Genomic DNA, 8,551 nt, shown 5'->3' on the forward strand with positions numbered 1-8,551 from the left:
GTAGCTGTATAGTCTGGGAAATAGGGTATATTTCAAATCTGAAATACACTGTGCATTAATGAGGGAAATATATGTAAGTCTTCTGAGTTATTGTTTTGTGGATAAAAACATTGTTTTTTTTTCCCCTAAATGCTATATATTTTTCGTAAACTGAAGCTAGCTTAGCAGCCTACTAAATGCTACGTGTGCAACATAATAAAACATGCTTTGATTCAAACTTAGGAGTGTGAAAATGCCGTGAACACAGCAACATGTACCGGGTGATGGCGTTAAAAGTCATGTTTGATCGTCTCACAGCTGCTATTCATTGTCTATTTATTAGCACGCTAACTACGCTTCTACGTTTGAAATGAGGCAAATATCACCAAATCTTTTTTTTTACTGAATTGATTATGACAACCATTGTGGCACATTTGGAACTTCTTAAAGAAAAAAAACACAACTTTAGGACAGAGTCTTGCATTCAACCCAATGTAAAAATGCTATTCATTAATACCCATGATGCATTGCGTTTCCGCATCACATTTTCAAGCCCTGTGACTTTGTTACTGGACTCTCTAAACGAGCTGTAAAGTAGCTGCAGTATTTTGAGAACGCTGCTGCTCGAGTCCTGGCTAGAACCAGGACATATAACCATATTAGTCCAGTGCTTAGGTCACTGCTCTGGCTTCCTCTTTCTCATAAAATAGACTTCAAAACAACTCTGCTTGTGTGCGAGTCTTTTCATGGTCCTGGTCCAAAGTACATCTCTGACATGTTAGAACAATATGAACCATCTTGAGGTCTGAGAACCTCAGCGAGTGGTCTCCTGCTGGTGCCTGGAGTCAGTACCAAACATGGTGAGACTGGGTTTCCGTTTTATGCTCCTAAAATCTGGGAGAGTCTTCCTGAAGATCAGGCCTAAATGTTCACTATTTTCAAACCCAGGCTGAAAACACTTATCTAATTGTGCATATGACAACTGAAATGATGTTTTCTACATGGTTTGATTTTAATTTGAATTATATATTTTTTAAATTATTTTATTCCATGATCTTATTTTAATTATCATTGTTTTGACATTATTTTATTCGATGATTTTAATTTGATTATACTTGTTTTTAAATTATTTTATTTTATGATTTTAATTTTAACTTATAATAGCTTTTAATGATTTTATTATATGATTTCAATTTGAATTATAATTGTTTTTAAATGATTTTATTCTTTGATTTTAATTTGAATTATAATTGCTGTAAATGTGTTTATTCTATGATTTTGATTTGAATTATTTTATTCTATGGTTTTAATTTTAACTATAATTATTTTTAAATGATTTCATTATATGATTTTATTTTAGTTATGATTATTTTTATGATCTTTTTATTCTTTATTTTGGGTAAGGTAAACATGCTAGGCTATCGACTCGTCGGAGCTACCAGCTACACAACAGCGAAGCACAAAATAGCACACAAGCTAGACACACCTAATAGTAATTGACATACAATAGTGCAATGTAAAGCACATTTGTTAAAATAAACAAGTATCAAATACTTATAGTTGCATATTACTTACACGTATCAGAACGTATTACTCAATATATCAGAACGTATTACTCAATACGTTCTGATACGTGTAAGTAAGATGCAACTATAAGTATTTGATACTTGTTTATTTTAACAAATGTGCTTTACACTGCACTATTGTATGTCAATTACTATTAGGTGTGTCTAGCTTGTGTGCTATTTTGTGCTTCGCTGTTGTGTAGCTGGTAGCTCCGACGAGTCGATAGCCTAGCATGTTTACCTTACCCAAAATAAAGAATAAAAAGATCATAAAAATAATCATAACTAAAATAAAATCATATAATGAAATCATTTAAAAATAATTATAGTATTTTGGGTAAGGTAAACATGCTAGGCTATCGACTCGTCGGAGCTACCAGCTACACAACAGCGAAGCACAAAATAGCACACAAGCTAGACACACCTACTAGTAATTGACATACAATAGTGCAGTGTAAAGCACATTTGTTAAAATAAACAAGTATCAAATACTTATAGTTGCATATTACTTACACGTATCAGAACGTATTGAGTAACAAATGTGTCCGCATTATTCAACTTAATGCATCATGAGTTTAATTTAATAAATATTGTGGAGAGTAGGTGTGGCAAAAATAATAAATACTTACCGATGAAGATGAAGTACTTTCTTGACACACACTGTTTCAAGGGCCACTTAAAATATTGTGGCAGGCCAAATATGACCCCCGGCTTTGAGTTTGACACCTGTGTGTTAAACCAAAAAAAAAAATAGAACATTGCAAAACGGTTTGTTTATTCCAGCAATATGATTTACAAGGTGAAACTGATATGTGACACTCATAACATGCAACTCCAAATATTTCAGAACGTATTTCGATATCATTTTTGATTGTGGCTTACGTCTTATGAAAACCTCTTAACATTTGGGGTTTTCAAAAACTATAAACCATGATCATCAAAATAAAGGGTTGACCTATTTCCCTGAGCATGTGATGATCACGTATTAGTTTCACATTTGTGGTTGAATTGCTGACGTAAATTAACTTTTGCACGGTATTGTACTTTTTATTTATTTTTTTAAATTTGACCTATTTGCATACTTGCATTGGCAGCGCAGTCTTAACGCATGTGGTTAATACAAAAAGAAAGTATCGCGTTCCCTAAAATTGGTGAAGACCTGGAAAACGTGTGCATTGTTACGCGGTCTGTGATCGCGACGAGAGACGGCCAATTTCGCTTCAAAAAGAGAATTTTAAATAAAACTTTGGCAACTTGTTGGTATTGCAGCGACAAACATTTCTTGTAATCGGTTTAAAATACATTCTTAGAGTGAAACACGTACTCGAGGATGATGCTCCTATTAGCATGAATGCTACATCGACAAAAAAACCCCATCATTCATAAAATCAAATCACTTTTTTCTAAGTACTGACATTTCCTGAAAGTTTCAGCAGCTACTCTCTTTGTCTCTGGGTTTTTCTTAAATAAAAAATCGATTCGTAAGTACAAAACAATTTTTTTCAAATAATAAAAACGATTCAAACAAAAAAAATGTCTTCAATTAAAAAAAAATACGATTCGTAAGTATCAAAACAATTGTTCTTGAATTGAAAAAATCGGTTCTTATGTATAAAAACAATTGTCTTCATTTAAAAAAGAGCTGTGATGTGGCCCTCAATGAAAACAAGTTTGACATCCATGATGTAGAAGGCTCAAATACTAATGTATCACTTATGATACGTCGGGCATTAAAGGGTTAACAGATCCCAATAACAAGTTAAAGTACCACTGATAGTCACACACACACTAGGTGTGGTGAAATTACCCTCTGCATTTGACCCATTCCCTTGTTCCACCCTCCAGGAGGCGAGGGGAGCAATGAGCAGCAGCGGTGGCCTCGCTCGGGAGTCATTGTGGTGATTCAACCCCCAATTCCAACCCTTGATGCTGAGTGCCAAGCTGGAGGTAACGGGTCTTATTGTTATAGTCTTTGGTATGACTCGGTCGGGATTTGAACTCACGACCTACTGATCTCAGGGCGGACACTCTAACCACAAGACCACCGAATCAGGCAAGTGTTGCACTATTATCAATTTGCGATACGTTACATGTTGTTATGCAACGTTGCGGCCGTACAGAGATGCAGGGTCATACTGTATACAGTGTATCGTAAACAAAACAAATGTGAGGACAATCACGCACACACATGGTTGCATCCATAATCAGGCCGTGACCACAACATGTGCAAAAAGTGCCGTGCCTCTGAGAAGTGTGACTAATGTGCTGAATATGGATCATATCATGATGTATTTGCAGGGAAACAACGCCGGCGACAAAAACTGGCGAGGTCGGACGAGCGCTCGGTGGGCTGAGACAAGCGAGCAAACAGACACGGTAAAGAAGAAGAAGAAGAAGTAAAAGGCATGGTGAAGAACACATCCCGTCCACCGTCCATTTCCATTCTTCGCTTGAACGAAACGTGCCAGCGGCTCCCCTTGATAAGGTTTCCCTTTGCATACGCACAATTTAACTGGGGGTTAACTGAGGGCAAAGGTCACCTGCATCTGACTGCCACGCACCAATAAACTAAGCATTAAGCGCGCACACAGAGAGGTGAAGCATGACTGATTAGATTAGGAGTTATGAGCTAATTAATGCCTATCTTGGGAGACGGCTGCAGCATGCTTATTAGGAGACCCCCGCTTTGACTGCATTATTATATGTGGCATGACAGGAATGACAACATGCTGACCTTCTTTTCCTCTGTGAGAGCACAACAAGTAGAGATCTACCTGGGTGTAGAAAGAGGTTAATTTGTGTCCTTATCACGAAATATTGACATTTATGGAGGAAAATTACCGCCAACATGTTTTTACCCACGCCCAGTGAGTGGCAAGTAAAAAAATAAACTATTTTCTGCAAGTAAAAATAAAAGATTCACTGGTATACAAAAAAATGTTCCTCGAATTAAAAAAACCATTCACAAGTAAAAAAAAAACAATTGTCTTTAATAAAAAAAAAAAATTCTTAGTAGGGAAAGAGTGTTACGAACTGATTGGGTGGATCCCAGTGATGCAGAGACGTTTTGTAGTAGTAAAATGTTCTTCCTTCATTTTGGCGGAAGGTGGACGTAACCAAAGCAAAAAGCGATGGTGGAAGCACAAAAACACACCATGAAGAACTACAATAATATATTACCAAAACTGAACAAAAAGCACTAGACAAGGCTAGGAATAATACTGTCAGAGAGAACGTAAAACAGAGGAGCTAAGTGCAAAATAAAAACGCTAGACGAGGCGAGGAAAAATACTTCATGAACGAAGTGAAACAGATAAACTAAATATAAACTAAAAGCGCTAGACAAAGCTAGGTATAACAGGCAAACCTGTGAGATGCACGAGACAAACTTTAGAGTTTGCTAGTGAGACGAAGAAAAGGACGCATACGAGTAGCAACAGCAATGAAACACAAAGTTTCAGGCCGTCAGCACCCAGGTTAGATAGGCCACCCTAATCAACCTCAGGTGTGTGTGTCTGCCCAGCGCCAGCTGCACTCCATACTGTGGATGAGAGGAAGAGTAAATATGGTGTGCAAAATAAATACATAAATGAACAAGAAAAATTCAGCTTACCACATAGAGATGCTGATAAATGGTTTAAAATGTAATATCGGAAAAGATCGGTATCGGTTTCAAAAAGTAACATTCATTCCTTATAAAAAATGCCGCTGTAGGGAGTGGTACACGGACGTAGGGAGAAGTACAGAGCGGCATAAACCTTAAAGGCACTGCCTTTGCGTACTGGCCCAATTACATAGTTTTTACGGCTTTTCACACAAATGTTGACCAAGTATGCGGTCAACAGCCATACAGGTCACACTGAGGATGGCCGTATAAACAACTCAAACACTGTTACAAATATGAGCCACACTGTGAACCCACACCAAACAAGAATGACAAACAAATTTTGGGAGAACATCCGCACCGCAACACAAAATAAACACAACAGAACAAATACCCAGAACCAGTTGCCGCACTAACTTTTCCGGGACGCTACAATACACCCCCCCCCCCCCCCCCCCCCAACTTCACAAGGGAAAAACAATTGTCTTCAATTTAAAAAAAAAAAAGATTTGGAAGTAAGAAAAAAATGTTTTTTCATTTAAAAAAAACAGATTCGTAACTATAAAAACAATTTTCTTGAATTAAAACAAGTTATTCACTGGGAAAAAAAACTTTTTTTTTTGATTAAAAAATGGATTTGTAAGTATAAAAACATTTTGTTTCAATTAATAAAAAATAATTGCATGTAAAAAACAATTGTCTTCAATTAAAACAACAATTTTTACATATACAAAATATTTTTTTGAATTAAAAAACATGATTCATAAGTACAAAAACATTTTTTATCAAATAACGATTCACATGCAAAAAAAACAAACAGTAAAAAAAATAAAAAATGTTCTTCCATTAAAAAAAGATTCACAAGGAAAAAAAATGTTGATTAATAAAAACTATCCAGTTTAAAAAAACAAAACAATTGTTTTCAATTAAAAAACAATGCATAAGTATAAAAACAATTTTCTTGTATTAAAAAAAAACAATTCACAAGGAAAAAAAACATTTTTTGCAAGTAGAACAATTCACAAGAATAAAAAACTATTTCCCTGAGTTTAAAAATCGTGTATATATATATATATATATATATATATATATATATATATATATATATATATAAGTACATATATATAAGTATAAAAACAATGTGTTTAATTAAAAAAAGTAATCACAAGTAAAAAACAATTTTCTTGATTAAAAAAATGATTTCGAAGTATCAAAACATGTTTCTTTTCATCTACAAAAAACTATTCATGAGAAAACATGTTTTCAACCAAAAAAAACGATTTGTAAGTATAACAAACATTTTTTTGAATTAAAAAAAAATGATTCGTAAGTATAAGAAAACTTTTTTTTTCAATAAAAAAAAACAAATTTTTGCAAGTAGACAAATGATTTGCAAGTACAGTATAAACACTATTTTCTTTAGTAAAAAAAAACATTCGCAAGTACTGGTACAAAAACTATCTTATTTGATTAAAATAAACAATTAGCGAGTAAAAATTAAAACTCTTTTCTCCAAGAGAAAAAGGTTTCTCAAGTCAAAGAAAAGTTTTTCGTCAATGAAAAAAAAACATTTTCAATTCTGAAACATCCATCCATCCATCCATTTTCTACCGCTTATTCCCTTTCGGGGTTGCGGGGGGCGCTGGCGCCTATTTTCTTAAATTAAGTAAAATATTTTTCAACTTAAAAAAAGTAAAAAAAAAAACATTTTCTTCAATTAAAAAAAACATTTGCAAGCATAAAAACGATTGTCCTTCACTTGAAAAAATTATTTGCAATTTAAAAAGAGGTTACTGTTATTTGTGCATGGTGCCGTCCGCCAAATGGCACACAGAAGATAGGAGTAGAGCGTCTGAATTTTTTTTGTTTTGCTAAGCAGAACCCTTTACCTCATTATAATTCAATAACATCGCGTGATATACAACGACGGGATAGTGAAATAAATGTGCTTACTTACAGGTTGACTTTGATTCCCCTCTCTTCTGATGCCATTTAACTTCCCACCCTGCTTCTTCTTCTTTGGTACTTTTGGCAGAGGGTACCATGCGCAAATAACTGTAGCTCTGACGGCCTTAATCTGATTAAGCTGCACCACCTGTTGTTTTAGAGAGTGAATTACGGGTGCTCTGCGTGGAAATGTGTAGATAACACAGGGTGAAACCTTACCGCCAAAAGTTTTGACTTTTTTATACCTGCAAATTGTTTTTTTAAATTGCGGAAAATGTTTTTTTCTTTACTTGCGAATTGTTGAGAATGACGTTTTTGCGCTCCACTTTTGTCAAATTATGCTGAATAGTACCAAGTTATATGAGTCTGAGATGTTCGGCTGCAAAATTGGGGAAAAATGTTAACATGTGTATAGAACCAAGTTATATGAGTCTGAGGCGTTCGGCTGCAAAATTGGCTAAAAATGTTAGCATGTGTCAAATACCAATTCATTTTACTTTGAAGTGTACAATTGGCTAAAAAAGTTATCATGTGTCTAATACCACGCTATATGAGTCTGAGGCCTTTGTCTGCAAATTTGGCTAAAAATGTTAGCATGTGTTAAATACCAATTTATATGACTGAGGTCTTCAGCTGCAAAATTTTCTAAAAATGTTAGCATGTGTCAAGTACGAAGTTATAGAAGTCTGAGGCGTTCTGCTGCATAATTGGCTAAAAACGTAGCATGTGTCGAGTACCAATTAATTTGACACTGAGGCCTTCAGCTGCGAAATTTGCTAAAAATGTTAACATGTGTCAAGTACCAAGTTATATAAATCTGAAGCCTTTGTCTACGAAATTGGCTTAAAATTTTAACATGTGTCAAGTACCATGTTATAGGAGTATGAGGTGTTCGGCTGAAAAATTGGCTAAAAATCTTAGCATGTGTCAAGTACTAATTCATAAGACTTTAAAGCGTAAAATTGGCTAAAAAAAGTTAGCATGTATCAAGTACCAATTTATATAAATCTAAGGCCTTTGTCTACGAAATTGGCTAAAAATGTTAGCATGTGTTAAATACCAATTTATACGACTGAGGCCTGCAGCTGTAAAATTTTCTAAAAATATTAGCATGTGTCAAGTACAAAGTTATAGAAGTCTGAGGCGTTCGGCTGCAAAAATTGGCTAAAAATGTTAGCATGTGTCAAGTACCAAGTTATATGAATCTGAGGCCTTTGTCTGCAAATTTGGCTAAAAATGTTAACGTGTCAAATACCAATTTATGTGACTCCGAGGCCTTCAGCTGCAAAATTTGCTAAAATATTAGCATATGTCAAGTACAAAGTTATATAAATCTGAGGCGTTTGGCTGCAAAAGTGGCTAAATATGTTAGCATGTGTCAAATACCAATTTATATGACTCTGAGGCCTTCAGCTGCAAAATTTTCTAAAAATATTAGCATGTGTCAAGTATGAAG

The sequence above is a fragment of the Nerophis ophidion genome, linkage group LG01 (genome assembly GCF_033978795.1).
Source record: "Nerophis ophidion isolate RoL-2023_Sa linkage group LG01, RoL_Noph_v1.0, whole genome shotgun sequence".
Classification (NCBI taxonomy): Eukaryota; Metazoa; Chordata; class Actinopteri; order Syngnathiformes; family Syngnathidae; genus Nerophis; species Nerophis ophidion.